Raw genomic sequence first — 6,024 nt, forward strand, 5'->3', positions numbered from 1 at the left:
TAGTTTGCATGATTCTTTGCTTTCATTGCCCTTTTAAAAGTCTTCACGAAGCCCTCCGCTTCCCCATTAGCACTAGGGTGGTAAGGTGCAGATAATATGGGCGGCACATTTTTACCTCGCAGAAACTGATTGAAAGTCTCTGACACAAATTGAGGTCCATTGTCTGAAACCAGGTCTATGGGTAATCCGTACCCTGCGAACACACCTTGTTTCCTCGCTTGTTTTTTTCTGTTGTCGTTGGCCCCCACTATAGGCCAGTTGGAGTGAGCATCCACAATAATCAGAACATTTTCCCCCAATAAGTGGACCAGCGAAATCTATGTGAATTTGGTGCCATGGTTGTGATGGCAATTTCCATGGGTTGGCTTCAGCCTGGGGTGCCTTTGGTTTCATTTCTTGGCAGATGGGACATCTCCGTCCCATCTGCCAATGTCACTGTCCATTGATGGCCACCAGACATGCATATGTGCCAGTGCTTTCACCCAAGCCATTCCTGGATGATTGGTGTGGGACTCCTTTAGCATGGCCTTTTGCCATTTCTTGGGGATGATGCATCTTGTTCCCCACAATAGGCAGCCCTCTTCAATTGATATTTCATTTCGCCACGTATTATAAGCTTTCAATTTGGGGGTAACAGTGCCGGGGTCTCGCCACCCATTCAAGCCTCTCTGTACCTTTTTGCAGATAGCCTTCGCTGTAATAGGCAAGTGGTAAAGTTGTTCATGGTTGACTGCTGTGGCTTCCACCATCCAATTAATGTTCACTTCAGCCTGTCGTGTTCTTGTCTGCCAGACGATGCTTTAGGTCATAATCATACACTGCAAGCTGCATCGCCCATCTTTGAATTCTTGCCACCACCAACACAGGAACGTCTTTATCGGGGCCTAAGGTCAAGCTCAGTGGTTTATTGGATGCCACTAAAGGAAATTTCCTACCATTTAAGTATTGGTGAAATTGCTTAGACCAAAGATTATGGCCAGTCCTTCCTTCCCCATAGTTCTATTCACAGGCCATCAAAGAGTGGGAAGTAGATTCAACCGGTTCTCCCTTTACCGTGACTTGTGACAATCCCGTACCTAAACCAACAGGTGAAGCATCAACCTCGAGTGTCATTTCCTTGCCTGGGTCTTAGTGAACGAGAACAGCAGTTTCTTCAAGTGATTGAAAGCTTTGTCGGTTTCCACATTCCAGCGTACCAGCATTCCAGGTTGAGTGGGTTGCAGAGTGTTTGCATGTTAGGGATGACCAAACCTGAAAACGATTGTAAATCAGTTCGATTCAATGGGCAAGGAGCACTGCGGATGGCTTCGGAACCAGCTTCATCCATCCTGATTCCTTTCCAGTCAATTGTAAATCCCAACTACATTACTGAGGGTACCATATACACACACACTTGTCTTGACGCAGTCAGACTTTAGCCTGTTCTAACCTGGTTAAGTCTTTATTTAGGTTTGTTAGGTGCTCTGTGTCGTCCCGACCTGATGATATCACCTAGGTAACTCCAACATTTGCAATAGTTTGTCCATCGCTTGAAATATCGCTGGGGCTGATTATATCCCATACGGCACCCTGGTGTAAGTGAACAATCCCAGGTGAGTGTTGATAGCCACGTACTTCCGAAATTCGGCGTTCAATTCAACTTGTCAACATGCTTGTGATAGATCTAGTTTTATGAACTTTTTCCCACCATTCAGAGCTTGAAATAATTCCTCTGCTCGAGGAATGGGATGTCGGGGAACTTGGTTCATTGTGACTTAATAGTCCTCACTAATTCTAATTTCACCACTGAGTTTTCTGACCGGTACAACTGGAGCTGTCCAGTTCCTTAATTTTCTAATCTGTTGAGCTCCACCTTGATTCATTTAAAAAAAAAAATTGCGAATGGTATTGTCCTTGGCTTAAAGACTTAGGTTTGGCTTCAGGTTCCAATGGCAATTTTATCTGACTCTCTGAATTTTTCCCAGGTCCTCAAAAACTGATATTTCTGAAACACCTGCTACAGCTTTGATTTATTTTTGCCCGCCACCCACTTTTCACTGCAACAATATCCTTCCACTCCATTTGGATGTGGGACAACCAATCCCTTCCAAACAAGGTGGCTCCTTTTATATCTACACTGTAACTGGGTAATCATTTCTTCCTTTCTTTGACCCTTATACTCGATGTCTACACATTTCCCTAGCACTTTGGCTTTCTCTCGAATAACCGTCTTTAACACTCTGTCCGACCGTTTCATTTCAATTTCATTCATTTCAGATGTTTTGACATTAATGACAGAGCTGCCTCTGTGTCGAGTTCCATCTTTAACATGAACAAAATTTTCTGACCTGCAATCAACGACACCATGGATGTACGTTCCTGCCAATGCTCCGTCATCCGCAGGGGTCGCTTTGGAAATCTGACTCCCTGCTCAAACTTTTGCCATTCTCTGGAGGTTTTTTATTATTGTAGAAGATTGTTTTTATATGTTATGAGCCCAGAGGACCCCAAAACCCAGCAGCAATAGAAATTCACCAAGACTTAAATAAAAGCCATTTTAAATTTTCTTTAAATATAAAAACTTTAACTTATTACTGTTAATCTAACGTAACCCCCTTCTAATTCTAAGCGCACTTGTATGTAATGTGTGTGTAAGTTCAGAAAAGTTCTTTGGTTCACAGTCTAATCTCACTTCTCACTCCTCCAAGGTCACCGGTATCGGGCGGGCAATTCTTCTACTGTGCACAGAATTTAACTTTTATGAATTTTCACCAAGCTCTGGTGCTTAAATAGTTACCACTCAGGAAGGTTCTTGTCGGTTTCAGACAGATATTTGTTGCTCGTTGGACACACATAAACTGATTCCATCTGATCAGCCACTTTTGTGTCTTGGCGAAGAAATTTGTCCCATCAGGGTTTTCCAAATGATAACTTCTTCATCTGCAGGTCAACACAGAGTTTCATTTGTTTCCCTTATTTCAGATGAAACACTCTAGCCAGCCCTTTCCACTTGTATGGACCACAAGGGTTGTCAATAGGCTGAACTCAGAACTCACAACCCATCTTCAAAATGGGGTTTCAACAAGCCGCCAGGTTCCAAAAGCCACTGCGGAACTTGAACTGAATTTTCTCTCTCTCTCTCTCTCTCTCTCTCTCTCTCTCTCTCTCTCTCTCTCTCTCTCTCTCTCTTTCTCTCTCTCTCTCTCTCTCTAAAACCACATGACCTTCTTAGAACAGCAAACTGCAGCCACACAAATTGCAGCACCGCTGTTGTTTTCAAAACAATAATCCATTTACACCTGCTTTTGTAATTCTTTAGCAAAGCAACTTCGTTGTTTTATTGTCTTTGCAAAGGTTCTCAGTGCCTGCATCACTCACTTTCAGTAAAACTCCTGCATTTTAAATGAGATCTGTTTTGTGAAGTGTTTGTGTTTGTTTGTGACCTACACTAAACCCCCACAATCTATCTCCTTCAAAAACATATCTATATACATCACATATACATCAATTTCTGGTTTTTATTGTGTGAAGTGATGCTTTTTATTGTAATGTTGCTGGTTTACCAGCCAATAAAACTTGATTAGTATTGGCCAGAATATAAAATAAAATACAATAAACACACAATAAACCATGTACAATAAGACCACAATATTCTAAAATAAATTGTTAAAAGATTACTGATTCTGAAATACAATGCAGCCCTGCTCAACGCTGTGAACTGGTGTTTAACATGATCACAGCTTCGTGAAAAAACCTCTTTTTAAGCCAGGTAGTTCTTTAGCAAAGACTCCTATAACAACTGCCTGCCGATAGGAGAGTAAATAGTTCGTGGTTAGGGTGTGTTGCATCTTTAATGATATTCCTCGCCCTGTCCAAACATCGTCCTCTTATAGATAGATTCGATGGGAGGTAATTGCATTCCAACAATTCGTTGGGCCGTTTTCACTCCCCGCCTTCCTGTCTTGTGCAGAACAATTCCCGTCCCACGGCCAAATACTGTTTGTCAGCACGCTCTAAATAGTACATTTATAGAAAGGCAACAGCATTCTGGGGCTGAGGTGTAACTTCCTCAAACATCTCAGAAAATAAAGACGTTGTTGTGCCTTTTTGATCATTATTGATTAATTCAAAGATCACGTGAGATCAGCAGAGATATGGACCCCCAGGAATTTGAAGCTCTGTCACCGCCTTATTGATGTAAATCAGGAGTGTGTGTGTGGATTCCCGCCCATCTAAAGTCCACAATGATCTCTTTTGTCTTCTAGGTATTGAGTAACAAATTGTTCTCAACACACCACAAGGCCAGGTGCTGAACTTCACCAGCCCCCCAGGCCATTTCATTGCCCCATTTTACTTCCCTCAGAGACCTTTTTCTCTATTGTCTTTGACTTGGACACTTTGACTGATGTGTCCCTCCTTGTCACATAACTAGGACTTGCCCCTTTTGTGATAAGTTATTAGGGCTGTGGTTATTCCTACTAGAGCAGAAGCATTCTTGTTGCTCCATTCTCTTCACCACGTGCTCCCCCTGTCTAATACCAATATTACAATTGGCCATTTCGAATCTCAATGCCACCTCATAGGCGGACTTAATGTCCAAACCTTTCCTGCTCAACAATCGTTATTGGGCATGGCGGTCAGCCCAACCGATTACCAACATGTCTCTCAGGGCCACGTCAAAAACATTCCAAAACTGCCTGTCTCCAACAACTTAGCAACTTGGCAAAATATTGGCTCATCGTTTCACCTGTCTTTGCTTTCGGGTGTAGAATTTGTATGTTTCCATGATCACCACTGGAATTGGGGGACAGATGCTCTCCAACCAGGTCACATAACTCTTGATAAGACTAGGTATTTGGTTTTGCCGGAGCCAATAGAGCCTTGATCGGACCATGTGTTCTGCTCCACACCTCACTTAGAAACAGCGCCATTTTCCATTGCAGGTTGCTGTACCCCTCACATCATGGGCACTGCAGTCTGTATCGAACCTCTCAGCTTTCCATGTCTTTATAGGGCATGTGGAGATATGGTGGCGAGAAATTGAAATAACACCGCCATCCAGTGTCGAAGTGAGCAAACTCCACTAGTGTGGGTTTCATTCAGAGGGGCCGAAACAGGTAGGAGTATTCAGAGTGTGAAGTTGGAGGGGTGGCGACTGAGGGGTCAAAAGAGATTTACGAGGATGTTGCCTGGACTTTACCGAGAAAGGTTATATAGTTTAGGACTTTATTCCCCGGAGTGTAGAAGAATGAGGGAGATTTGATGGAGGTAGACAGTAAATGTAGATCTGTGTTATCCATTGAGAGATAATCCAGAGGATTTGGGTTAAGGATGAAGGGGGGGGAAATTTAGAGGAAATTTGGAATAAGCTGCCAGGTGACAGTGAATGAGAGGTCAGTTTTAATATTTAGGAGATCTATGGACTGGGCGCAGGTTAGTGGGACTGGGCCGAATAATAGTTCAGCATAGACTAGAAGGGCCGAAATATGGTTCTCTGGAGGTTAATTCCGGGAGGGAGGGGGGGGGGAAGGAGGGGGGGGGAGGGGGAGGGAGGGGAGGGGGGGAGGGAGGGGGGAGGGGGGGAGGGAGGGGGGAGGGGGGGGAGGGAGGGGGGAGGGGGGGGGGCCAGATTGGCTCCAGAGGGACAAGCTGGCAAGCTTTGGAAGACAGCCTGGTCAAAGAAGAGGACTGGCTGTCCAGTGCTTCCCTTGGAATAGGAAAAACAAAAAGGAATTCTGTGGTGACCTGAAACAAGAACAACTCTCTCTCAGAAAACCAACAAGAACTGAATGGTAACCATTTACCTGTTTAGCTGCAAAGTCTGGTGAACTTTATTAATGTTAACTTCTGTGAACAGTACAAGAATTGCCTGCAACCAGTGAGATTGGACTGTGAACCAAAGAACTTACACACACATTACACACACCTGCACTTAGAATTAGAAGGGAGTTAAGTAGGTTAAGGAGTCAATAGAGATAAGTTAAAGTTTGATTCTATTTTCATGTTCAAAATAATTAAAAGCAACCTTTGTTTAAGTAACCCTTT

General features: G+C 43.6%; 1 protein-coding gene across 1 annotated transcript in view; it reads left to right on the forward strand.

The window, feature by feature from the left end:
* Positions 1–6,024, forward strand: part of fbxo4 (F-box protein 4) — a 102,134-nt gene that overhangs the window by 51,008 nt on the left and 45,102 nt on the right. The gene's annotated exons all lie outside the window — the stretch shown is intronic.

The sequence above is a fragment of the Narcine bancroftii genome, chromosome 1 (assembly GCF_036971445.1).
Source record: "Narcine bancroftii isolate sNarBan1 chromosome 1, sNarBan1.hap1, whole genome shotgun sequence".
NCBI classification, from domain to species: domain Eukaryota; kingdom Metazoa; phylum Chordata; class Chondrichthyes; order Torpediniformes; family Narcinidae; genus Narcine; species Narcine bancroftii.